General features: G+C 52.2%; 1 protein-coding gene across 3 annotated transcripts in view; it reads left to right on the forward strand.

Annotated features, from left to right (window-relative positions):
- RAI1 (retinoic acid induced 1) overlaps positions 1-27,536 on the forward strand; it is a 74,056-nt gene that overhangs the window by 3,258 nt on the left and 43,262 nt on the right. Inside the window, exon 1 of one of the 3 annotated variants that reach the window (XM_088063797.1) lies at positions 8,907-9,107. The exons of the other annotated variants lie outside the window; for them this stretch is intronic. The gene's annotated coding sequence lies outside the window, so the exon portion shown is untranslated. Of the gene's footprint in view, positions 1-8,906; positions 9,108-27,536 lie in introns of those variants that run through there. 3 annotated transcript variants of the gene reach the window in all.

Raw genomic sequence — 27,536 nt, forward strand, 5'->3', positions numbered from 1 at the left:
TGCTCTTAAATCCTGATGGTGCTGGGGACCCCGCCCTGTCCCCAGGCAATTGCTGCCACCCACTGATGACAAGACTTCCACTTGGCTTCCGCTGCTTGCATCCTATCCCCCCCAGGAGGTCATGGCAGCAGGGCACGAGGCAAAGGCAGTTTCCCTTTCCCTTCTTCACCTCTCAGAGGGATCCTCCACAGCTACAGCCCTTCCAAAGAGCAGGCAGGATGCATCGCAGCTGGGGTGGAGCAGGCAGAGCTGTGCATTGTCCTGCCACCATCCTGTCCCACTGCCTGCTTGAAAACACGCTCCAAATCCACCTGCTCAGAATAGCGTGGATTTGGGATTTCCCTCAGGAGGACTGGTCCAGCAGCAGCGAAGCTTTCACCTGGTGTGGAGCAGGAGGAGGAGGAGGAGGTGGGAGGCAGGTGCAGGTGCTGAGCTTCCAGCATCACATCCAGGCACAAGGAGCTCGCTCCAAGCAGCGCTCACCACCTGCGCCCACCAGCACCCAGCTGGCAAAAACTACACGTCCCAGCAAGCAGAGGGCCACCACCAGCCCTGCAAGATGGAGAGTGGCTTCCTGGGGCTGGCAGTCACCCCCAGTTCCCCTGGGGGAGGTTGGGATCACTGCGGGAATGCCGCTTCACCGCGGGAAGGTGGCAGCTTGGTTTTTGCTTTGGTTGCACGGCCTAGTTTTGAGAGCTGGAATATGCTCAAAGCTGGGCTTTCTGAGTTGCTTTTTTTGGTTTTGTTTTGTTTTAAATGACAGCATTTCCCCTTTAAATTTACATCTCTAGCTGGGGAACACAGAGCCTAGTGAGAGAGGGAGTGTGAGACTTTTATAAAAAGAACGAGTCGGGTTTTATTATCCCTTTGAGACGAGCAGGGAAAATCTATACTGAAGGCATGAAATAGCAATAAAAATGGACTTTTTGCCAAAGCAAAATTAATTGAGTGAATCTCAGTCCTCAAGCCTGAGCTCTGAGAGGCTTATGAGTTGGATATGAACCACTCTGCCCCCTTCTAGGCTCTCATCCCCCAAGGAGGAGAGGCAAATCCTCCCTCGGTGTGCGATGTGATCAGCGCATGGGAGCAAAGGACTCGTGCTTGGGATACAGCGAGGGTGAGGATGCCTCTAGCCCTGGTGGTCCCTGGAGCAAGGACCTTCTCCAGGTCCTTTAGCCTGGGGATGCTGGCGGTCATTCAGAGGTCATCGCTCCAGCTTTTCCTTCACTGGGAGTCACGGCATCCCGTCTGGACTGTGGATTTGGGGGAGTTCAACAAGAAAGAAGAGGAAGACTGGACACAGGCTCCTTGAACCCACTGTAGAAGCCCAGAGAGGATTCTGCTGTCTTACCCTGGCCTGGGCTTGCTCTTATTGATCATTTTCTTCTCTCATCTCTGCATCCTGCTCCTGCCACGCTCTGGGGTCTGGCTCTCCGAGGTGCTTTCTGGGCAAATCCTTCGCAGAAAAGGAAACCTCCCCATCCTGGGTTTTGCTCTTCTGGATGTCACATGCAGTGGCACTGGCTCTGCTTTCCCCATTTTTAGGGGGAGGGTGGCAGGAGGAGCCGCTGGACAGAGCAGCAGGGGAAAGGCGGATTCTTTTCAGCAGATGGTGCAAAGAGGATGAAGCTGTGTAAACCTCCTGAGTCCACTGGAGAGACGGAGATTAAATAGTGAGAGGGCTGAGAGGCAGCTCCAGGCGGGAGAAGGAAGGAGAAAAAAGGAAAATGGGGGTGGAAATGGGATTGGAGAGTGGAGCTGGGGAGAGGAGTGTTGGTTTGAACCGGCATCCCTCTCCCACTTGATGTCTCCCCTCCAATTCGAAGGGCCTGGATTCAGTGCCATAAAAATATAGCCCTTTTCAATCCCTTATCTTGCAGGAGCAGAAACAATTGGCCTGCAAAGAAGGAGAAAACAATCTGTTTGACTGACAAACAAAACCACATTTCTGCACAAAAGGAGGAGGAGGAAGAGGCAGCTGTCTGGCTGCTGCTTCGGCTTTTTTCCTTTCCCCTCCCTCTCCTGTCCCCTCGCTGACGGTGTCAGAGCAGAGCCTCTACCCTTGCCAGCAAAACACCCGCCGTTCTGACTGGCTGGGTTCAATGTCAGGCTCCTGCAGCAAATGTCATTGTCCTCCCTGCTGTCCCCAGCCACTGTGGAGATGCACCAGCCCTGCTGTGATGCCCTCCTGGGGATGGTGCTGGCACAGGGGGCACCCCGAGATCAGTGGGGCAGAGCCCACTGTTGGGAGAGGAGCTAGGGAGAGGAGTTTGCTGGGTGCCAGAGGCAGAAAGTGATGCCCAAGAGAGGGACCAGGGCCAGCAGCTCATGGGAGCTGAGCTGGGGACAGAGGGGACACAGGAGATCTCTTGTTGGGGGACCTTGGGAAGTTCAGCCAGGTTGGGTGGGTGATGCTGGAGCATCCATGGAGCACCTGAGTGCTGCAATTGGAGGTGCTGCTGGAGCCTTGTCCCTCTCCAGAGCCAGCCCTGTGCCTCAGTTTCTCTGTCTGCGAGGTTAGCAAGGTAACAGGCAGATGCTGTAGGAGAGCTGGGGCATAGAAGTGCCCTGTGCACCTAAAGTCATTATCCCAACAAATTGTTATCCCTAAAAATTCATTATAGCAACCACTGTACCAGCCAAATTGATGCTGGGGGGAATCCATCAGACAGGCAGGAGCAGAGCCCATGGGAATCTCTGTTCTCCATCTCTCCGGAACAAACTCTTCACTTGGAGGATTTTTTGAAAAAGAAACTGATTTTCCCCATGTGATTCCCTGACCAGGAGCAGAAGCAGTTTCCTGCCTGGAACAGTTTTCCGAGGGGATTCTGCTCTATGGGGACATGTGAAGCAAACACCCACGCTCTGAAAACAGCCAAATGCAATAAATACCCAGTGCCTAAACCTGGAAAAGCAGAGGCTGGAACAGGGCAGTCTCTGCAGGGGCTGGTATTGCTGCCACAGAGGGAACCAACAGTAAATAAAGGGGCACAAGAAGCAAACACTGAAGCCCCCAGGACACTCTTTTGATGCAGTTGCTGGTGACCTACTAGAATCCACTAGAAATATGATCCTTTGCTGCTGGGTGGTTCACTTTTTCCTTTTTCTATTTTTTGAGGAGCTGTTTCGCTCTGCAGCCAAGTAGCAAAATAGCATGTAAGAAATCAGAGATTCCAGGTGAGTTAATAACAAATAATGAGTCTCTCAGTTCCTGAGTGGTTCTCTGGTTGCCGCAGTCCAGGCATATAACAACCAGGCTTTCCTGAGCATCCTCAGCCAGGCTTGTTGAAGCTACAGATTGATAGCAACATCCTGATGAATTCAAGGGAGTTGAAGAGATGTAGCTTCTACATTCTTAGATTGTCAGAACAGAAGCTTTGGGGAATATTTGACCTGAAACATTGGAAGAATTTGATTTATTTTTAATTCCTGCACCTAAAATGCAGAATTTTCTGCTTTCTTTTTCGTCTTTCATTTCAAAGAAGCAGGGGAAATATCCCTGCACGCATCAAACTGCAGGAAGGAAAAGATACGAAAGATGACTGGACTACTTTTTACAACTTTGGCTCTTGACTTTCCTCCCCAGAAGGGGAAGATGCACTGTCAGCCTGTCTTGTGATCAGGCTGTATCCTTTTGTTACCCTGATAAATGTCAGCTGACCAGGCTGGGATGTGAAAAAGCTCCATCTCTACCAGACCTTTGCTGCTCTTCCTCTCTCAGTATTGGTGCAGGGAAGAGCCCAGCATCTCTCCACCTGAGCGGTGCTTGCAGACTTTGCCTGGCCCTACAAGGTCCCCATCTCCTCCATGCCCTGCTGTGGTCCCCCAATGTCCTCCAAAACCCTTTCTCCTTTGCCTCCTCCTGTCCCCCAAATTCTCCCTGCCTTCTCCCTTTAGATTCTTCCTCCCAGCTGGACACTACAGGCAGTGCTGAGGTTTTGGCCTCCATGCTCGTTGCTGGTAGGTGAAATGCAGAGCTTGTGCTGTGATAAAGTAAATCGACCAAAGAGACAGATTTTGGCTCCTGGACAAGAAAGACCATTCAGTTTTCAGCAGATTCTTGCAGGTCCTGCATACTCTAAGCACGGCCATGGGAGCAGCTCTCAGCGTGAGGCCAGAGTTTAGCTCAGCCCAGCACTTGAAGGGAGGTGGCAGAAGCAGAGTGGGTTCTGCTGGAGCCCCATCTCTCAGCTTCAGACCCTGGGGATACCTGGATACTCACAGTCCCTGGCTGACGGGACTATATTTCCTATGGCAAAGCCATCATTTGGTGATGCAGCACCCACCTGTGTTTAATCCAGACCTACCTGGAACCTCTCCTTTCCCTGGGCATCTCCCACCCCTTCCACCAGCCACAATCACACAGAAGCTTGTCCTTGGTGTTCCTCTGTGCTTGTGCCTCTTGGGATTTGGCCAGCATGTGTCAAAGCTCCTCTTCCTCTCCAGCTGCTCTCCGCTTGGCTGCGTCACCCGGAGCATCCCTTCCTCCTGCCCGGGGCTGCTTTGAACATCCTGTTTCCCGAGTTATTTCACCCTGATTTTACCAGGTCACGGGCGTGTTGGCTGTGGTGGCACAGCCTCTTTGATTAAGTGTATCTCCAAGCATGACTTCCATCTGTCCATCAGTCTCTATTGCTAATTCCTGCAGCATTTACAGCCAGGCAGGGGCCTTGGTCATTTGGAATAGTCACTGGTGGTGGCAGGATTGTGCTAAATGATCTATTCCATGTGTTTCACCTCTTTTCTGTTCGCAAATTGTTGGTGATTTTTTTTGTAGTTGCATTAAGTATTCCAAGTGACTGCGATTTCCCCCATCGTATTCATTATTCAAAATTGTTCTCCAGATAATTTCTGCAAATAATTCGCGGTCTTTGCTCTTTTGTGAGTACTCGGTCTCAAGAATGAGAGTCTTTTTAATTGGGATCTCACATCACATGATGGGTTTTGGCTTCCCGATTGGGCAGCCTTAATTTTTAGACTTGAGGTTTGGGGAGGGAAACTGTTGCAGTTAAGAATTTGAAACTCACTTTCTTCCAGGATCTTTCGTTGATGCTTAAAGTTAACAGAAATTAACAGTCTGTCTCACTTTTTTTTTTTTTTCTTTTTTCTTCCCCTTCCTGGCCAAAAATCCCTGCCGGTAACTTGTTGGCAAGAAATACTTGGAGAATATAAACAAAAAGGTGGCACCGAAACAGCTAAATTTAACATATCTAAAAACTGGACTGATGATTCACGGTGGTTTGTTGTGTATTATTCACCTCACTCTGGTAAAAAATAATGATCAAAATAATTTAGAAACATAAAAAGTCACATAGCAAGGGGACATTTATAGCACTTGGTTTCATAAAATCTTCCATCAGCTGCTCTCTGTGTGCCTGAGAAACATCCTGTGGGCTGGCTGGTGTGTTGTACCCTGGCCCTCAGTGCTCCAGCCCCGTGCTGAGGCTGCTGCCAGCTCGGTGGAGGTGGAGAAAAGGAAGGTTCAACCATCCTGGCACCCAACACTGCCTCGATCCGCGCCCTCGGCAGGCAAGACTCCAGTTGCCTCTCACAGAGCTCGACTCCAGGCAGAGGGTGACCGTAAGTGACTTGCCCAAGGTCACACTCCAGCTCCGTGGTTCAGCTGGAAATAACTCCAAGGTCTCCTGATCCCCCCCAGCAGCCCCCTCGCTGCCGGGCGAGATGGAAAGGTGCGGAGTTCACGTGTCTTCTCTAACCGACAGCCTGGCTCCTGCCACCTCACCTAAAACCTCAAACCTCCTTGGCTCTGTTTTCTGCCCTCCCTGCCATCGGGCTGGGTCAGTACAGCCCCCCCAGCCCCCCTGAACAGCCTGGGCTCCCGTGGCATATTTATGCCTCCGGAGTGAGCGTTGTGCCGGCGTTCCCGTCCGTGCGGCACCCGCACAGCCCGGCTGCTCGCTTCCACCAGCTGCTGCTGCCGATTTCCCTTAAAAATAAAACCCCTCTAAAGGTACAGCAGGGACACCTTAAATGCAGAGCCGTGGCGTGCAGTTAATCATATCCTCTTAACGGGTTTATTCGCTCATTAAATATTTAAGACTCGTTTCTCTTTATCAATAGTGTGGAGGCGTGCAGGCCCCGGTGCAAAGATTTATGCACACAATAGGATCGGTGCATTTAGATTTGTTTGAAGGGATCTGAGAGCCATTTAAAACCCGACCGAGGGGGACGGTTGCTGCTGCTGCTGTTTTCCTCCAGCAAGGTTTCTGCCTCCTGACTGTGGTTGGGAGGTGGCAGGAGGTGAGGGTGGGGGGCACAGGCTGATGGCTGCCTCTGGTACCCCCATAGTTCCTTTTGAAATATCTGTGCCCACTTTTTGAGGGATGCTGAGGTCTTAGAGGGGGAACATGTTTGGCTTGACTGTCTCATAGTGATGAGGATGCTCTGTGGAAAATGCAGTGTGTGGAGGCAGGACCCAGTGTTGGGAGCCTGTGTGTGGAAGTGGTGTTTTGATCCCTGTTTCCCACTGCTGTCTGTGGGAAGAGCTTTGCCGTTGTGGCTCAGATGTGAATTCCAGCTCGTCTGGCGCCGTTCGGGAGCCATCATGCAGGTGCAACATCTGTTGTTCTTCTGTTGCTACCTGGGCTCTGCTCTTCACACAGGTGTAAGAGCAGTGGTGGCCTGTTTGGTTCATAGGATGGGGAGGGACAAAACCCATGCCATCATCCTGCCTCATCATCCCTATCATCTGCCCCTCTGCCCACCACAGACCTCCATCCAGAGCATCTTCATCCAGTAGCCAGCATTTCCCACCTTCCTCCTGCCCGGTCCCTGGTCCCTACGTGGGGCTTTGTGGCTTCCAGCTGTTGCCAGATGTGTCACTCACCCTGGGTGCAGGGAAGCAGCTCCTCCCACTGATGTGTGTACACCTGTTCCCTGAGCTCCGAGGGCTCTGGGCTGTGGTGTGGGGTGTGGGACAGAGACAGAGGCCTGGGTGTCCAGTGCAGCTGCACAGTGTGACCTGTCCTTTCATGGAGAGCATTGCTGGAGCTTGCAGGGACAGCAGGTCCCGGCATGCAAGACTCAATCTCCATCTCAGCAGCCTCTGCTTAGATCAGGAGGGAACATCTCATGCCAAGACCTGTCCTCCCCAGGCTGCAGCTTGGAGTCAGAGATGGCAGCAGCTGACGCCCATTTTTTTTCACCCCCTGTGGCATCCTGGCAGATTCTTCCCGCAGCTTTGCATGCAGCCAGACATGCCTGTTCCAAAACCTCCTCTCCAGGAGGTGCTGGGGGTGGATAGGAAGGGTGAGTAGCTGCAGTGGCAATGGGCAGAGCTGGCAGCTGCCTCCTGAGGGTGTGAGAAATACCCTGGCTGGATTATTGACAGACAGCCCAGAGCATGGGAAGTGCGTGCGTGCGTCAGATATTTACCCAAACCTCTCCTGCTTTGCAACGTGCCCACAAAAAAAGGGATCTGACAGCAATAAAACTGTCGGGTGGCTGCTGCTGCTTTTTTTTAAAGTTCTATGATAGCTTTTCCCCCCGCCTTTTTTTAATAGCTAATGCATCTGTCACTACTTTCCTAATGAGCTTTCCGAAAAGGGCCTTGGGGACCTCTACCTATCCATGTGGGCTTGGATCAGAGCGTACTCAGGGGAGGCAGAGAGAATTCAGCTCCCTGTTTCACCCTCATCCCCTCCCCAAACTCCTCTCTGAGGGCAGGTTGTCCAGAGGGAGGGGAAGGCAGCAATATCTCAGCACTCGGCGAGCTGGCGTGCACCCCCTGCAATCACAGCCAATAATGACAAAAAGACGGGGCTGCTGCCAGAGATAGAGAGCTGAGCTCCAAGCGTTACAGCAATGTCACAGCCTTGGGACTGCTGCTGGCTGCTACTGGAAAGAAATTTCCTCACAACAGGCAGAGTTATAGGAAGGAGCCATTGATTGCATTAAAAAACACCCTCCCCACCTCTTTTTTTTGGCATGGATTTTCAAGGCTTTTTTTATGTTTTTTTTCCTTTCCTCTCCCCCCCCCCCCTTTTCTCTCTCCATTTGCCATTGAAGTTGCGTTCAATAAAACCCATCGCCCGAGAGCGTCTGTTCGCATGTTCTCAGCAGTACAATGGGCAGAGGACTGCAGTGTGCAGAGCCCCAGCCAGCCTCTGCAGACAATGAGGGGCTGGCAGCGGGGCAGGAGGGGTTTCTAGTTTATTTTATTTCATTTTTCCCCCACCTGCCAGCCCCCACTACTAATTGTAATTACAAAAGGCAAATGGGAAGGGACTGGGGGAGCAAGGCTGTGGTTCACTGGGGTCATGGTCTCCATCAGTCATTCTCCCAGCCTGTTGCTGGGTAAAAGCTCGGCTCCTTGGTTTATCAAAATGACTGTGCAGTAAAAGCCTCTTTGCCCAAACCTCCCCACACCCCCCCCTCAAAAAAAAAGCTGTTTACTGACTCAAAAAGCCTGAATTTCCCATTACCATCCATGGGAGACTTTCCATTGACTTCTCTAGGCACAGAAGGGAAAACAGAGGGTTTGGTGACTCAGGCACAAGCCTGGGATCTCTTCCTCTTGCTGACGCTGTTGGCAAATCTTTTAGGATTTAACCAGATTCATCCAGGGACTGAACACCACCACCTCTGTGCCATTGATAGGGCACAAGAGGATGTACCACTTGGCAGGAGTGAATTCCTAATTGTGCTGTGCCCGAGTTCCCCTCAGCTGTGAGATGTAACAGTGCTCACCTTATGTTGCACGATGGTGGAGAAGCTAATAGCTATTAATGCCAGAGAGATGCTTCCAGATCTCTAGATAAAAGGTGCTCAAGGAGGGAAAATTATTATCATCATGGGCCAAAGAGCTACGGGGGATTCGAAATCTCTTTGTGTTTGTAGGATGTAACCACTAAGGAGGGCGAGACTGGGACAATGGAGCATGCACAGCACTAATGGAATGAGCGTAGGAAAGAGGATATCTCTGGAGACCCTTAGAAACCATTTCCCAGTGGTAAGATCTACTTGGGTTGTTTGTTCTTCTTCCCAGATGAGAGCTGCAGTCGTGGACGCTTTTATCACTTACGAGCTGGACTAGATGGAGGCCAGAGAGCGCATTGTAGGGACGAGCCCGTGTGGCTCTCCAGTGGGTAGGTACTGATTTATCCAGTCTCAGCTTCCATCTCTGGCTTTCAGAGCTGTGCTTTATAATGGGGGAACCTGGAATAGACGTTTCAGGCCTGTTTTTCAAGCTTATGGGATGCAGGTTTGGCCTCTGGTAGAGATGCAAGGGCATGACGTGGGCATCTTGAGGCTGCAGCAGAAGTGTTATTCATGCCTTGGGATACAGTTTGGGCTGAGGTGTGGGTTTGGAGCGGCTCCACGGTAGCATGTGGTGGTTCCTTGAAGACATTTCACTTGGAGATTCACTTTTTCCAGCTGATTCACGTCCTCGTGCGAGCCCATTTCTTGCCATGGTGACAGTGAAGCTGGCTGAGGCTCTGCATGATAACGCGCCTGGTCCAGGCTAGAGGCTCCTAACGGGCTCTGAGCCCAGAGGGGCCAAGGGCTCTACAAACACAGGTTGTTCCCTTGAGATTAAAACCCAGCTAGACAAGCTGTTTGCAGTCTGTGGCCTGGCAGTGCTGAGTACACTGCTGTGCAAAGTGTTGGGCAAGCAGGTGAGATACAGGCAGCATCCATCCTGGTTTCCCTGGAGTGTGCATCCTGCTTGCCCACGGATCCTCACTTCCATCCTGCTCCAAAATCACCATGTCGCCTTCCCTTTGCTCCCTGAGACAGCCCCATTTTGTGCTCTGGGGGAGATGCAGCCTTTCTCACTGGAGACCTGCAGCACACCATGCTCTTTTTTCCCTCTCCTGTCTCTCTTTTTTTCTTTTTTTTTCTTTTTTTTCTCCCTCTCCTGGACACTTTACTTAGCTTCTTTCTTCCCTCTCATTTTCTCTACCATCAAATGAAAGCCATTCAGACCAAAACGGTTCAGTCTGCTCTTTGTGTCTGGAAAACAGAACACCAAAGACAGCTGGACCTACCCGAGATGGCCACGGCCGTGGCAACAGTGGCTCTTTGTTAGTGCTGTTGTCTCTGCCCCTATCTCCAGTGTCTGGGGCCCTGTCTCTTTAAAGCTTTAGTGTGCTGTGTCAAAGCCAACAGAGAGTTCAGCTTATTAATGGATTCGCTAGGTTAATATCCCAACAGTTTGGTGTGGTGTATTTTTTTTTTTTTTCCACCAGCATAATTTAGAAAGAGGGGGAGGGGGAGAGAAAGATAACCCAGACCCATTTCTGGGGAGGAGGGCACGGCATGGCTCATTGCTTTGGAGAAATGGAGATGGAATGGTTGGTCGGGGCCACGAGAAGGTGGTGGCCCAGCCCTTCGCCTTCCTGTCTGTATGTACATCTCTCTCTATCTCCTTCTCCTGCGGGGTTCCCTGCATCAAAGCTTCTTCCAGTTCTTATGCTAATGAGGTGCATTAATGCTTAATGACTGTGAACAGGCTTGTTTAATTGCACCTATCTGAGCAGGAGGCACGTTGCTGTATAAGAGGGAACGACCATGTAAGCAGCTGCATGCCCTCCTGGACAGTCTTAATTACATGTAAAACTGATGTGATCTAAACCACCAGGCTGGTGATTAGTTTAGTGAGGCAGGTGGTACTTTGCAATTCAGTGCCTCAGAAACTCTAGAGCAAGTGAGATCAGATTCTTTCGTAGGCTATGGAGGATAAGGCAAACCCTGATCATCCTTGAATTTGATGTTGGGTGGGGACAAGCACGGCATAGTAGATTAATTTAATTAATTTATTGCAGTTAGTTTGCAAAGACATTATCCGCCAGCGTCTGTGCAGAATACTGAGCAGTCCCATTAATGCAATGCTATTTTGCCTGTAAATCCTCTCCCCCCGCCCCTTACAGGAGGAATGAGCTGTGATGGTCTCAGCTTTCTGCAGCGTTATCTTGCGCTGGTTGAATGCAACTGATTGTCTGAACTACAAAGGGGCCCGGCTAATGCAAAGCCATCCCTATTGGCACCAGACCTAGATTAATGACTCTGCATGCATTGACTTGGCTCCAAACTGGATTTCCCTAAAGCAGCTCGCTGCTGTCTGCACTCCCATATCCCCTAGCTGGGCTGGAACTGTTGGGCTGGTGAGAGCCATGGAGCTGGGGAGCTCTGAGTGGGAAGGCTGTGGATTAGGGGTGCACAGGTATGAAGGTACCTGTTATCACCAGCCATCTGCTGCTCATCACCCAGCCTCACTGCTTGGGGTTATTTGTTTCGCTTTTATTCAGCAGACGGGGAATTTTTTTTTAAAAAATAAAACAACCTTTGTTAGAAATCGCTTTGGCAGGGCAGTAAACCAAATCCAGCAGGCTTTTGGGATCAGTTGTTCTCCCACGATAGGTGTCTCCCAGCACACCCCTGCCCAAGTGGATGCTCACACCTTCCCCATCCCCACACTGGACCATTCTCTGTCCCCTCACCAGATCATTCTCTATCCCCACACTGGACCCTTCCCTATTTACACACCAGACCCTTCCCCATTTCCACACTGGCCTATACTCTGTGCCCTCACTGGACCTTTCACCATCCCCACAATGGATGCTTCCCCATCCTCACGCCTGACCCTTTCCTGTCCCCACACTGGGCTCTCACCAGGCCATTCCCTGTCCCCACACCAGACCATTCCCCATCCCCACACCAGACCATTCTCCATCCCACACCAGACCATTCCCCATCCCCACACTGGACTCTTCCCTTGGCTCGTCTCCCTCAGCGCTTCCTCCCCGTAGCCATCCCATGAACTCAGATCTCCCCTCTCCCCGAGAGGCCCCAGCTGAGGCTCTTCCTGACGTTACTCCCACAACAACCACTTCCTTCCTGTCCCGGCACCCCAGCTCCACAGCCATCCCTGCCCAGCCCTGGCCCCTCGCTATCTCCCTGATACCCCTCTCCTGCTCCTCTCCTTCCAGCCACCGCTGTTTATTTTGTAAAAGGACTTAGAGACTGTTTTCTCTGGAGTGAGGCCTATGGCGGAGCTGCTGGGTGGTCACTCAGTGTCCCACATCCACCACAGAAGTTTCCTCTTGGTGTCCACAACACCTGTGAGGTTTTGGGGTTAGAAACCCAGCGTGTGGGACGTGTTTTTAGCCGACATGTCAGCACCATCTCCCCCAAATGAAGCGTTCCCCCAAGCCTGCCATGTTTCAGGCTCAGCAGGGAGGGAAGGCCTGGCCATGGTCTCCACCTGCATGTGGTGTGAAGGTGGCAGGGCAGGAGCTGGGGAAGAGGCAGGTGAGGTGTGTGGTGGGGAATTGGGGTGCTGTGATGTTTTCCTCAGTGTCTTTCTCACAGTGGGCGTGTTTTGTGGTGGCAGAAGGCTCAGCCATGGCAGGGGCAGCAGCTGGGGACAGGGGGTGGCAGAGGGAGGCACGAGATGGAGGCAGCTTTGAGGGGGAGAGCAGAAACCTGCCTGGATTTTGGTGGGAGCTCTGTTTCCATGTGGGCTAGCCCTGCTGCAGGGGGCTGCATCTGGCTCCCCATGGGAAGAACAAGCCATGTGCCCTCCCAAGACATTTTGCTGTGCCAACACTTGGCCTTGCAATGGCCTCAAGGCAGATTTTGGGTGGGAAAAAAGACTTCTCTTCTCAGAAAAGCCTCCTTGAGCACAGCTCCATGGAGGTGGCACCAAGGCAGCCCCTGAGCATCTTGGTGCTTCCAGGGGCTACCCGAGACCTTGCTGTGGTGGCGGTGGCACAGCCATCTGCAGTGTCACCCCTGTGAGTGGGACGAGCACCCTGAGACATGCCATCACTGTGAAATCAGGAATGTTTTGCTCTCCTGAGAGATGCTGTGAAACCGGCGCCACGTCAGGGTGCATCCCCTGCGGGGGGGGTTCAGCCTTGCCTCGTCTGTGGGCGAAACACCCTCGCACTGAACCCCCAGCCTGAGCAAAACCTTTTTTTAGCGCTCCCCTATTTGCCAAGCGTACTTCCTTTCTTTTGATTCTTACCACCTACATACAGTCTGACTGCAACAGCAAAAAAAAAAAAAAAAAAAAAAGTGGGGGGGGAAAAAAAGAATTGCAACATTCAGTCGAAGGCTTTTCTGCCTAATGACGTTAAATTTATTAACCAAAACTCCAGCTGCACCAGGCTGGGATCTAATAATATTCAGGCTATGGAGACATCAAGTAGAAAGAAGCTTAAAGCCCTTTTTATTTCACAGTAAAACTGTCAGTAAATAACTGGATTGTCTTGAGACTGAGAAAATGGGGATTTATCTTCCTGAACATGAAAAGTGTGCTTATTTTTTTTTATCAGCTTCAAAAAGCCCCAGCAACCTTGATTTTCTTTCCACACCGTTCTCAGCAGCTCTGCCAAGCCCCAAAACCACACAAATCAAGAGACAGGCTCTAAAGATATTTTTAATTAAATTAATTCCTTTTCCTTCCTTCCCCATTTCTCCCTTGTCCCCTCCTCCATCCTCTCTTTCTCTCTCCCTGTGTCCCCAGCTAATGACTTCTAAGCACTGTGACATTTCAGCACTGGCTGTCACTAACACCACACCTCCGTGCTGGTTATAAATTGGGCACAGAGACATAAAATTCCCCGCAGAAGGTCCCCGTTTGATGATATTCTCCGAGGTAAATCTCCAATAGCTCCCTGTTTTCTTTAATAACGCTAATAGGCATAGATTAATTAAACTGTTATATTACTTCCTTCTTTCTACCAGCACCAGTTAGAAATCTTATTACCTGCTCCTCTCCGCTTGCCTTTTCCCCAAGGTGGTTATATTCCAACCAGTTACCAGGGTTTCTCAGAGCCTTGTAGCACAAGGTGAAACTGCAGACAGCGTCTCCATGAGGCTGGATCCTGCTCCCAGCCCTCGGCTCCCAAACCCCACCGGCCTCGGCAGAGCCCGGGCGGGCGTAACTGGGGTCAGGATTAAGCCCGGTTTGTCTGAAGAGGTTCTGTCTTGAAAGCAACAGCAGGGCTATTGTTGAGTCTGGATGCCCCCTCTAAAAGGGACCACAGCTGTAGGAAAGGGAATTGTATACATCCATCAACTCCTCCAGGGCCTCAGGATGTATTAGTTAAGATTGCGGGATAGCATGTCTCGGCTCCACTGAAGGGCTCCTTTGAATGACATGTTGGATATACTGTTGCACATCTGGCCGCTGTATTATTGAATTGCTCTACGGTTGCATTTTCCAGACCGCGGGAATGTGTTGGTTCAGGAGTGTAGGGGGGGTGGGGAAAGGATGAAGGGGACAACATGTGGGAAAATTAGAGGGATGCATCCCGCAGGGTGGGGTGGGTTTGGATGGAGCCGCGTGGTGGAGGCAGGGAGGGAGCGGGGGTGGGGGGAGCGAGGCAATGCTTTCACACAAAATGCCGTGTTGCCATTTGAAATCCACTCCAGAGCTTCCTGCTCTAATTAAATTTGTCACCATCGTTACTATAATGCCTGCCATTCCTCCGGTGCTTTTTGTTCTCTGGGATCCCAAAACATGACAGAGGCAAGGGCAGATCCTCTGCGTTTCCTCTGCGGGAGCTTTTTCAGAGCAAAGCAGGGGAAATGCAGTTATAGGAGCTGCTTTGGGGTAGGAGCACAGCCACTCCTGGTTTGGGGACACCAGAGTGAGGGACACTGAGCCTGAGGAGTCTGGGCAGCTCTTGATGGCCTTTCCCATCCAACCTTAATGATTCTGTAAGGTGTCTCCTGGGACTGCTGATTTGCAGGAGCTTGGGTGAGTGCCCTGGGAAGGCCTGTTGAACACAGGACCCCTTCTTGGGCTCTCACTCGACCCCTCTGGACCCGCAGGGAGGTCAGTGTTCCCACAGCCACCTATGCTCTTGGCACCACGTACGCCCTCTGGCCACTGCCAGCCTGCCAGGAGTGCCTGGTACGGCTGCTCTGCACCGCACTGGGGCAGGAGGAATTCACTAATTACTCGCAGCTCTTAATATGGCCCCTGAACGCTGCCAGAGTGGCGTGAAGGGCTCAGAGCAGGAGACACAACCTGCTCCATCGTGTCTTCTGTGTCAGCTTGCAGCGAACTGAATGCAAAAAGGCTGTCTGAGCTGAAAACAGCAGAGCCCTTGGAAATTTAAAGGTGCAGAGCACAGAAAACAAAGGCATTTAAGCTGCTGAATATTCATCCTGGCGTCTGATCCTGCCAGGAGCAAAGCCTGCACAGCTTCAGTGAAAGCTGATGGGAGGGAACCTTGGTCTCAACCTCATCTTGGGCTCCAGCCCAAATCTGAGGGGGGAGAGCAAATTAGTCCTTAATGCACATATATCTTAGACTAAAACCTGATAAGGGAACTCTCCTATGTTAATTTACCTGAGTTATTTACTATACTGATTGCTGAAGGTACTCTGATTAGCGCATGAAATATTTCTATACCTTCGGTCTGATTAACCCATATCTGCAAAATAAATATTTGTCTCATTATAGTTATGCGATCGTGCAATCAAAGACCCTATCATAATGGGAAAGGGAGAGAGTATCCGTGTGGAAAAGGCAGGGAATGGCGACACAGAACGAGCAGGTTGGAGAGCAGGGAGATGAGGAGCAGGGGCATGGCTGCAGGGGGAGGCTCAGTGGTCCCAGCCTCTGACTGGGGGGGTTGAAATGCCGGGGAGGGCACGATTCTCCTCCTGTTTCACCGGTGCTAATTGGGACTAATTCCGTTTGACTCAGCAGCGTTGCGCCAGTCCCAGCGAGAGGAGGGTCAGACCTTGGGAATCACAGGGGTGAGTCCCAGCAGGCTCCCAGCCTCCAGCTTTTTTGAAACAGAAGCAGGGAGTTCCCGGCAGCGCGGTGCGTGTGCCAGTCTCCCAGACGAGCTCTTAAAATAGCCCAGCGCACCAGGCTGTGGCACCGGGGGAGAGCGCGGAGGATGAAGTGTTCCGTCTTCCTGGCCCAGATCCGGGGAGAGGAGGGGTTGGCAGCTCCCTGCCCAAGGCAAAGGTGTCTTACAGTGCCATTTGGGGACGAGGGCAGTTGTCACCCTTGAACCAGGTGGCAGGGAGCAGAGGAGTCACCAGCCAGCAATGCCGGCTCCGTTGAGCATGCTGGACATCCTCCCTCAGTGATGGGAGCTGTAAGTCATCTGGAGGAGAGGATCCCCCCTCTGCCGTTACAGGGCTGTTTTGCATATGCTCCGTTAGGAAAAGAGGAGTTTTATTGTGGCTGTACAGAAGAGCTAAGTCAAGAGGTTGCTTTATGGCTCATGGATCCCAGCGTGGAGAGGCAGGCGTCCCAGATGCGGCATATAGCAAAGCCTGGCAGCGGCGTAGAGCACTGCTGCAGCGCAGAGCAGGGCTCAGAGAAAGAGCTGAAGTCATTTTTCTTCTAAGGGCAGGGGGTAGTGGGGAGGAAATATGAAGGCAGCCCTGTTGCTAAGGAAATCTGCTCTTTGTACGGTCGTACATTTAGGTAATGCTAATGAAAGGCCATATAGTAGCGAGGTGCGGATGTCAGCACTGTGCACTCCTGGATATTTGATTAGCATTTCTTTGACTTTGCGTCCTCTAACAGAAATACCTGAGTACATGGATATTAGGAAAACAAAATCCCCCTTCTCCTCTGCCAAGAACCCGGTGTTACGCAGAGAAACGAAAAGCCTTACCAAAATATGACACTCCATAATGAATGTGTGATTTTTTTCCCCCCGCACACACCCTGGAGAGGATGAGAGCAAACATGTGATGAGAACAGAAATAGTCACATCACTTAATGCATTGCTGGACGGTACCCAGCCGGCACAGCGATGAACCTGGCGTGAGACCCGAGAGCAGCAAACCAGCATAGCATCCCATTTAATGGCTGATGGCCCACAGATGTTTTAAACCTCAAGACTGCATCTCTCAGAGGTTTCCCTTTCGACTCGAGCATCAGCAGGCAGCTTTTGGAAGCAAAGGCTGTGGATGCTCTATCCAGGGACCCAGCACATCTGTGGATTAGCTGGTGTGTGTGTGTGTGTGTGTGGCATCCGAGCCCAGATCCGGTGATCTGGCTTAGGAAGCAGGAGAGGACCCACGCTGCTGCTACAGAGCTCGAGCACCGTGTCCTGCTCTCAAGCATTGCTGGAAGAATGAGTCAGCCGTTTTCCTTCTCTTGGGGGTCGAGTGGCTGCCCCTGTCTGAGTGTCACTAATGAAAGCACCCAGGAATGGAAGGGTTCTGTGCTTGCATGGCGTGCTTGCAACAGTCTTAAAGACCAGCTGCTCTGCGTGAGACTTCCAGAGAGCAAGAGCGTTTGAATGAAGCCCTTATATCTGTCTCTCTTTTTCTCTTTTTTTTTTTGGCCACACAGTGCAGCGTGGGCTCTGTTCCTCCTCGCCTTTTGCTCTTGCTCCCTGGGGCAGCCCGCTGTGTCTCAGAGGCATGAGGAGTGAGTCCTCCTGGGAGTCCTCCAGCTCGTGTGAGGAATGGCCCCTCGGGGGGATAAATCCAGCAGCAGGGCCTGAGGTGGCAGAGACATCCATGAGTGTCTCTCCTCAGTGACAGCAGCGCCTGGGATGGAGATTTGGAGGTTTGCACTCCTTCACTCCCTCCCTGCCAGCACCTGCCCCTCCCTTTCGCCGTTGTGCAACATCCCAAGGGCAATTACAGCAATGCTTACGTGGAGGAGTGATATTGGGAAAGTATTTAGTCATTTTAACTGTTCTGCTGGTGGCTCCCCTCCCTTAAGGTGGCTCCTATTTATTCTTTTCCCTCTCCCAGCAATTTGTCACTGGACTCTCGCTGCACCCTGTGGCCCTTTTTGGTGCGTCCTTGGGTACTGAGGGCTCCTCTTGGCAAGGAGGAGTGGAAAAGCCACATTCCCATCCGATCATACTTTTCCTTTCCTTTCCTCATCCCTCCCCTTTTACTACAGTGATTTTAAAGCTTCCGCCCCTTGACAGTGATGCACGAGGCTAGGCGGGGGGAATGATCTTGTAAGCAAGAGGCAAGAGTCTGAAGAGCTTCTCAGCTCTCAGAGGCTTCTGGACGCTTCTGTGTCTCCATCCCTGGAGTGATTTTCCCTGGGCCCAGTGTAAACAAGGCGATCCATTATGGCAGTTTGAGCGTTACTCCACAAACACGCTGCTGGTCCCTGCCCCCACCGCGGGCTCCCTCTGCTCCTGCTCTTCCTGCGCCATGCCTGGATCCTCAGTGTGCCATGGGGGTTATCCATGCTCATCCACACATGGGAGCGACCTCCAGGCATCTGAGGGTGACCAAGGCTCCAGCAGGAACTGGAGTTGAGCCTGAGCAGCCCCACCGCTCGTTCTGCAAAACTGGGGAGTGTTCAGGGGAGGCTGGGGACACCGATGCACTCCCAGGGTGGGATATGGAAGAGTCCGTGGGTATTGTTTATCTTAACAAGAGAGTGAAAAGAGGAGCCTGCAGTAAAAGGAGATAAGCTCACGTGTGCACAAGAGCAACACGAAAAAATACATGATTAAGGTTACAAAGTCAGCACGGAGCATGTAAGAAATCCTGGATTTAAGGACATCTGAGCAGCTTATGGCCGTGGAACGCCGTGCATTCATTAGGGGACAGCTGTAACTCTGGTCTCAAGGTGTTTCCTCCGCAGTGTCTGTGCCTCAGGGAGTGTGTGGGATGGATGGAGCTTGGTTAAAAGCAGCTGTGTCCAGTTTGTGACTGTCCCCCCAGTGTTCTGTCTGCAGCCCCAGTGCCTCATTTGCTGTGCATTGTGCAAATCGTGCTTGGGGGTTGAAATTGTTCCTTCTGGACTTGTGAAAATGCTAAGCCTGCTCTTGCCTCTGTCTTTCCCTTCCTTCCCTGTGTCCCACCTCCATGCTGCTTGGCGGCTGGCAAGGGGGAATGGCAGGATCTCCACCACCAGTAACCCTTTTGGGGAGGTTGGGGAGGTCTGGCCTTGCCCTGGGACCCCGGAGCAGGAGGGAATACACTGCAGCTCCAGGAGGGCTGATGCAAGTGCAGCCCACATGCTTCACACTGCCAGCATTTGATTTTCCATCTGTTTTTTGTTTTGGTTCAGTTAAAGGCAGAGAGGAGAGGTGGGTTTTGGTGTGAACCTCCTGTCTGTCTGCATGCAGTGTGTGGGACAAAGGCATCTTAGCACGGAAAGCCCCAGAAGCACCCCAAGGAGTGGGCTGGGGGACTTAGAAGACATCGTTTCTCCTGAAGCTGTGGGAAAAGTGTATATTTAGGACAAGCAGCCTTGCAGCCTGCTGTATGTATTCACTGTCTGAGAGCCGAGCCAGCCAGAGCCTGGAGGGGACAGATGGAGGAATTAAGGACATCTCAGCTGGGCAGCAGGACCAAGGGATGCTTGCAGGGGAGCTGGCTCCCACACCTGAACCACTTTGGAGACAAGGCTGGGAGTTACCAGAGCTTTTCTTAGCAAGAGAGCCCTCCACCGGAATAATGTGTTGTGGACATAAAAGGAGATCTGGAGAGGGAATATTTTCACTCTGGAAGCTGCTAAGGAACTTGCATTTAGCTGCTAGCAATCTGTTTCAAACTGGGTTCCTGTCCCAGGAAAGAGAAAGCAGAGCAGTCTCGCTGTGTGGACCGACTGTAAATTCTTTTCTGGCTTTGCTGGGGAAAAACAATGTGCTCTCAGTGAAAACCTCCCAGAAATCCAGGACGTGGGTATTTTATAAGTCAGCCCATTGGAGAGAGCAGCTAAGGAGAGCAGTCAAGTAGATCCCCTGACTTTAATTTATTGGCAAGTCAGTGGAGTGGCTGGAGAAGGACGGAGATGCTGCCGCCCTCACTGAGATGGGCAGGTCACGGTGACACACGCGTGACCGCAGGGGAGAGGCTGGGAAAGCATTCCTGAGAGAAGAGATTTGAAAGGGATGTGTCTAGCAGAGCACAAAACTCAAAAAGCCATGGTGAAACTTTGAATTTAGGTGCCTGCAGCAGCAACCCAGGCAGCTTTCCATGAGGACCAATAGATTTCCTGCCTCACGGCATTTGCTTAAAAAGAGTTGGTAAATATACCCACCACTACTAACCATCCTTTTCTGCTGGGAATTACAATTAGCAGCTAAACTCAGTGCTTTACATATAAAAACACCAAGACTTAATTCTGTGCTATGTTTTCTTCAAAGTCTTTGTAGGAGAGACAGCTCCAAGCTGGATCTGGGCTGAGTTACAGGAGGTGTTGGGAAGGAGGGATTGTATCAGTGCACGACGTGTGATGGCAACACCCAGGAGGTGCATGTGGTACAAGATGTGATGTTGTAAAGGATGGGGTGTATGACCCTGAGAGGGACCTGTCAGACCTGTGAGTCACTGCACGTGGAGGTAGCTTCCATCAAACAAGCACAAATGACACTCACTGGGAGACCAAAAATGGATGGATTTTCCTGGATGTGTCAAGAATCAAGAATGGTTTGGGTTGGAAGAAACCTTAAAGATCGTCTCGTTCCACCCCCTCTGCCATGGCAGGGACACTTTCCAGCATCCCAGGTTGTTCCAAGCCCTGTCCAACCTGGCCTTGGACACTTCCAGGGATCGAGGGGCACCCACAGCTGCTCTGGGCAACCTGTGCCAGGGCCTCCCCACCCTCACAGGCAAGAATTTCTTCCTAATATCTAATCTAACTCTGCCCTCTGGCAGTTAAGAAGCACAAGAAGCACATCCCTGACTCTTAATTATCCCATCACATTGCAAATCCCTGCTGCAGCACCGGAGGCTGTGTGAGATGTTCAGCCTTTTGGATAGGCAGGAAGATTCCTATTCCCTCAGCCACTTTCACAGCAGGAGCTGGACTTTCCCAGCCAAGGTTGTACCCTCGCTGAAAGGAGCCTGGAGTGAAGATCCCCATGGAGTTACTTGTTTGGAAGGGAGATGCTCTGGTCTGCGGAGGAGTTCCCAAACACAGGGAATTAGGATGGGATTTCAATGGAAGCAGATTATCCTGTTTCTCTCTGAGCACATTTCTGCCTCTGAATCGGCACATGACAGGCAAGGCAGCTGGGGCAGCCAGCAGGGCAGCTCCCATGAATGCCAGAGGGGACTGAGCCCAGCTCCAGGGAGGGTTCCCTGTATTCCCAGTGTGGCTGGAGCAGGAGCTGGGATGGCAGGAGAGGGATGGAGGGGGAGCAGGCAGAGGGCACAGAGCTGCGGTGTGGGATGGGCGGCACAAAGCGCTGTCAGAACAGCAGGGACTCGCGCTGGCGACGGCTGCAAATGGAGATGGAAAGGGCTGGAAAGGAAAGGACTCGACACAGCTGGTCCCCTTCAGCTTTGATCTTGAAAGCAGAAGGGTGTTGGCCACAGAGCAGGAGAGGGGAAGAAGGAGGATGACTCATAAAAATATTGGTGTTTCCATGAAGATGCTGTTACCTGAGGACAGGAAGGAGGAGGGACCTTCCCTGCAAATGTGGAGGGAGCTGGAAGAAAAAGTCCCCCTTGTGTAGAAATTTCCAGCCTCCTTAGGAACACGGAGCTGCTTGCTCAGGAGCCAGCAGTTTGGTTGTTTGCTGGGAATTGCTGGTTTGTGCAGAGCAGAAGGTGGTTTGTGTGCTTGTTGCTTAAGGGCAAAAAAAAAAAAGAGAGAAAAATAAAGGAAGAGCTGGTTTTCTTGGAGGCCTGTGTGGTGGAAATGTATTTGGAAGAGGAAAGAGAGCTCTCCTTCCTGCTGCTGGGTGAGGAGTCAAGGGGTATGATCCAACCCCGGGTAGCTGGGGGGAAGTCAAACATTCCCCAGGATCTTTGGTCAGAGACTCTGGCCATGGGAGGGCTGAGGTTTGATTTCCTGACCACCATGGGGACTGTGCTGGGGAGAGGGTTGTAGTTTACTCACAGTCACGTAGATTTGCTCCATGTACCCATCCCTTCCGCTCACAAGTGACAGAAGTGGCTTGTCCGGCACAGAAGGATGCGAGAAGGATGGATGGACACAGGTGATGCCAGCTCTGTACCAAAGCAAGCTCAAACTTTCCCTCTCTGCCCCCTCCACGAGCCCTCGGGGGATTCCAGCTCACAGAAGCCATACATGCAGCGTCGGACCAGCTCTGATTTTTATCCTGGAGGCAAAAATCACTGGAAATAATGCTTCATTGCTCTGAAGGTCCTGACACCACCCTTAACCACCACATCACGAACCTCCTGTCGCAATTGTGATCTGCGTATGTGTCAAATCTTGCCTCGCAGATAAAAGCTGCTCCGCAGGCACCTTTTGTACTAAAATACGGAGCCTTTAAAATGTGAAAGAAACAACAAAATGTAGGACGCCACACAAAGCTGACCCACTGGGGACCAGGGAGGGGGGAGAAAAACCCGCAAGAAGGAGGGCTTGACATACAAAAATTGTTTTGTTAACAAAGCATCATTGTTCCACTCTGAATCGGTTTGACTGGAGTGGTAGAAACACCCCATCTGGAGACAGATGGAGAGTTTTCTGGCTAAAGAGACGGCGGGAGGAGGGCCGGCTGACAAGCCAGCAGATAGCATTGTCTGCTGCTACCTTGGCAATGGAGAGGAGAAAGGGCGGGTGGCAGATTAGGCATCCCCTGTGCCACCCGCCTTCTGCACAGGGAGGTGTGCTCCCAGGTTGTCTGCTCACACCTCAGGATAATCCTCCTTCTTTTCTTTTGGGGCTGGTTGGGTGTTCGTGGGGATCAGAGAGGTGTCTGGGGAAGCTGCAAGCCACCAAGGTGGCTCTTGGTGAGATGGTCCTGCTCCACCTCTGTGTTGTGCTAGGCCTTGGTGTGGTCTGGGTTTAGGAGCACTGAGGGACTAAAGTGCAAATGTCATCCCAGTGAAAATGTGGAAGGCTCGCTCCTGCTTTTCCATGGGATTTGCCACTAACTTCCAGGAGAGCAGGGTTTGGGCTGCTGGGAGGATGCTGAGTGGAAGCCAGTGTGGTCACAGCTGCAGAGAGTGAAACTGGTGGGAGCAGCAAGAGTTGGTGCGATGCCAGAACACCCAGGGATGTGTCATGTGTGGGGTGCTCAGGTTGATCCAGCAGGCCTGCAGGATGCCTGAGGATTCTTGCAATTGCCCTGGCCACCTTGCTGAGGAATGAGCAAGGAAAAATCTGTGTTGAATGCTCAGGCCCTTTGAGCTACAGCACAGGTTAAACGTGAGGTGGTTTATGGCATCAAGGTCTGCCGGCACACGGTGTCTGCTCCTCCTGGGAGCTCACCAACAGCCCCTGCTCCCTCTGCTGACTTCCATGCCTGATGGGAAACTCCAGGGTGGGTATGGCTCCTGCCAGAGCTTTGAGGGATCATATCCTGCCCACCCTATCTGAATTCCTGATGACTTGCTAATTGCTTGACACACTCTACTTGCAATGCAAGAGACAGGCTCACGTCATCCTCTGTGGTTTGCCAGGGGAGAGTGTGAACCTCTTTTTGACTTGCCTTGAAATAGATGAAAAAGAATAGGGCTTGATATGATTAATGTGAAAACTTCAGCTCGGTTTCCTGCCTTGGCATCTGGGCTTTGGTCTTCTTAACATCACCGTGCCTTGTTTTTTGAGGATTGGCCGCACGTGGGAGCATCTGAGAGCTGATGGTGCTGGCTGTGCTGTGGTAGTCTGGGGGCTCCTCTGCAAGGTCTGTCCATAATCCCCGGCTGCTGGAGACATTCCAGGTTTGTGCAGCAGTCAGGGAAGGATTCAGGTGGTTGCCTCGAGGCACTGCTGAGATAATACCTCAAGGGGCTCCTATTCAAAACCACTGGGGCCTTTACAATTGCATGGTGGAAATCTGTTCAGATGCACCATGGCTTTTTGGGGAGCCAGATGAGCAGCCCAGCTTGGCCACTGGCTGTGGGCAGGCGGTCACAGAGTGGACCAGCACGGCTTTGATGCACCCTGCGAAAATCCGTGCAAGGATTAAAGTAAAAGGTGGATTTGGTCTTTGAGCCTCGGGGCTGCAGATGCAGCAGCATGGTGGTGGCAAGGGGTGTCCTGATGCCCTGGTGTCCCCAGACACATCCAGAGTGTTCCCATGGGATTGCAAATCTGGATTCAATTTTAGCTTCCCTGCCTGTCTTACTGTGTTTATCTTCTGCATGCCCTGCTCTGGGATTGATCCCACCTGATCCAAGCTGAGCTGGTCCAGAGGGACACGGCACAGGGAGGAGTGTGAGGGTAACAGGAAAGTCTGTGTCACATCCTGCTGTTGAATCCACGTGTTTGCTTGCATCCATTGTGGCACCATGGGTGACTTTGGGATGAAGTGGCCTCAGGGAGGAGAAGTGAATGGGGTCAAGGAATGCAAGATGGAGTAGAACAGGATGGATTTGTTCACCTGAGCTCTCCTACAGTGTATTGTGGTTGTCCCAGAAGGAAGGGACCTGGACATGTGAGAAGGGAAATGCTTAGACAGCCATCCCCTGCTTTTGCAGTTATTTGCCTGCCCTGGGCTGCTGGGAACACCGTTCCTACAGCCTGCTCCAAGAACCCATCCTTTAGCTGTCTCGGATTTCAGCCCTGCTGCTGCACCAGCTGCACCGTGCTGGCAGGAGAGGAGAGGGAAGGTGAGGCAGGGCGGGCAGCTCGGCTGCTGTCACAACGCAGCGCTCTTGACGTGGTGTGGATGCCAGGGACCAGCTGGGACACGGACCCGGCCACCGGGCACTGGCTGCCCTGGAAGGAGGAGATGGGGTCTGGATTGGTGGTGATGCATCAAAGCATCCAAGAGTGAGGTCTGACACTTGCCTGGCGGCTGGTCAGGTGCTGTTCTCTTTGCCCTACTGCTTGGAAGGCAGGGTACTTCCCTGGGGAAGTGCCATCCACCCCATCCCGCTGGGATCCTGGCATCAAATCTTTCACCTTGCTTTCCTCCGTGCAGAAAGGGGAGGTAAATTCGCATGCGAGCTCTCCCGGGAAGCGGAGGGGATGGATTCACCTTGCTGAGAAGCGAGGGAATCGCTGGGAAAAGGTGCTGGAATAAGCACAGAGCAGATTAATCTGCAGCGACTCCGCTGTGGCCAGTCCCGGTGTGAAGGCGCCCGGGGAGGTCGGGTGTGTTGGGGCGGTGTTTGCTGCTCTCTGCCTCCCAAACGCCTCCTGCGCCGGGCTCTGTGAATCAGCATTTCTGCAGTCGGAAGGAGACAGCGGGGAAAGGCAGGAGGATGTCAGGGCACGGGGAGCCTGGCGGGGAGGAGGATGGGGGGGAACCTCGTTAAAAAGGGGCAGCCTGTGAGTTGGGGGTGGTCTCATGCCGTGGCTCTGCAATCGGCTCCCTCCAGGTTTTTGCTCATTACCGCCGTACACCCCTCGTGCACCGTGCTGAGGTAAACGAGCGCTGGGAGCGATGCCTCCCCTTCCCACCGGCGATGCCTCCCCTTCCCTCGCTGCCGGCGAGGGGGGAAAGTGTCAAGCTGGCACTGGGAGAAGGCAGGAAAGCGATGTGATCCGCCACAGCTTCTGAACCCAGAACCTGCGGAGATCCAGTTACAGCAGCGGGGTTAGAACAAAAGAGATTTGCCTCCGGGATCAATTCCTCTCCATTTTCCGGACTGTGCACGTGTGTGTGTGTGTGTGTGTGTGTGTGTGTGTGTGTGTGGAACAGCCTCGGTCTCTGCCGCACCTCCAGCCCGGGGCCCGGCTGAGCACCAGGGCTCTGACTCTCTGAAATGCTTCTTTTTCCCAAAACAGGGAGGGCAGGGTAATCCCCTGGGACAGGCCTAGAAATAGCAAAGCCAGGCCAGGCTTTGCAATGCTTGGAAATCAGGAGCCAAGCTGGGCAGCTGGAGGTTGCTGCAGCTCCAGCCTTTGCTCTGCCAAGGGCTGAGCTCTGGGTTGGGATGTGAGACCACCCCTGATCCCCATGGTTCACTCCCAAGGCATTTCCAGGTGATGCCTCCTGGCCAGCAAGCAAAACCCCAATCCCTCAAAAGCCTTTTCTGCCCCATAATAGCTGTGCCAACACCATATTATCTGAAATAACCCACGGCCGTGCTGGGGCTGGGGGAATCATGAGCCCTTCACATGTGCTGCAGAACCGGCTCAAGGAATCAGCAGGATCCTGCACCCTGGGATGCTTGTCACTCATTTCAGGGGGGTTGGGTGGCTTCTTTGGGGGTGGGGTTTTTTTGGCATATTGCCTTCTTCCAAATGCCGCCAGGGATGAGCCATGGAGAGCACAGATGTGCATCCCGAGCATTCCACAACGAGGTTCCTGATTTAAGGACTGTGATTAACCTCTTTCCGACAGTTGCTAACCAGGTGCAGGATTGTAACGGGAAGAGGAGAAAGCTCAGTGAAAACAGCCACTTTTCCTCCGTCACCTGGAAATGCACACAGATGCCATTTTCTGCCTGGAAATCATGCAGATTTTAGGGCTTATAGTGGGTGCAGGGACACCCTGTTTGTATCAGTACTGGCCTGTAGCTGCTCCCCGGGGCCTCTCCCCTCCTTTCGTGCTTGGGATCCCACAAACAAGGCATCGATGGAGTGAATCCAGCACAGGACATGCTGGTGTGTGGGATCATGGGCCACCTGAGGCTATGCATGCAGGTTGCTCACAGGAAACCGGGCAGAAAATCACTCTGCATTTGCCCCCTGCAGTTTTTCCTGGGATTTTGCTGTTTGGAAAGCTGGGTATCCAGAGGAGAAGTGGTATTTCACAGTTAGGCATGAAAAGGGGAACCATTGCAGCTTGTGTTTTGCAGGCAAGAGTTAAACCAGGAGCTGCCAAAGTTGCTCATTTTCAGGAAATCTGGTATCTGTGGGATTCAGTGCTCCTCTGGCCAGGACTACAAAAGCTGGAGAGGGACTCTTTCCAAGGGCATGGAGTAACAGGACAAGGGGGAATGGCTTCACATCGACAGTGGGCAGGGATAGATTGGATATTAGGAGGAAATTCTTCCCTGTGAGGGTGGTGAGGCTCTGGCACAGAGAAGCTGTGGTTTCCCCATCCCTTGAAGTGTCCAAGGCCAGGTTAGAAGGGGCTTGGAGCAAGCTGGTCTAGTGGAAAGTCTCCCTGTCCATGGCAGGAGGTTGAAATGGGATGGGCTTTAAGGTCTCTTCCAACCCAAACTATTCTGGGATTCCATGACTGTCACTGGCCTCCCAGGTTTGGCTTTCATGTGTGTCACTCACAAATGCTGTATCTCATCCCAAATAACCCTCTGGCATCGTGGTGGGTTTCAGATCAGCTTTGGAGTTCCCTGTGGGCTGGTCAGGTGCTGTGGTGTGTGTTCACAGCCACACTCTTACTGTTTTTCCAGCCCCTGGCTGGGTGGTTTTAGGACCCCCTTGTTGTGCCTCCTCCCCTTTCCATCTCCCCATCTCTTAACTGCAAATCCCTGTATTTCTTCCCAAAGAAGAGGCTGCAGTCTGTGTTTCACACTGGGACTCCAAACACTTTGCAGAGTCAAGAGCTGTTCCTTGAGGGAACAGCAGGGAAAGAGAGAGGGATGGGGGCCTGGGCAAGAGGACACCCCCCGAAGTGGGTGAGTAGAATATAGGTTTGGGAAATATGGAGACAGAAAAATTTATTAAAAACAATTAATAGCTGCTCCAACCAAGAATTTAACCTGAAACCAAAGCCTTAGGGAGGGAGGAAATGAAGTGGCGTATGATTGTTATTTTATTGCCT

The sequence above is a fragment of the Pseudopodoces humilis genome, chromosome 18, assembly GCF_049639895.1.
Source record: "Pseudopodoces humilis isolate 2021_Gansu_Grassland_sample_001 chromosome 18, ASM4963989v1, whole genome shotgun sequence".
Taxonomy (NCBI): Eukaryota; Metazoa; Chordata; class Aves; order Passeriformes; family Paridae; genus Pseudopodoces; species Pseudopodoces humilis.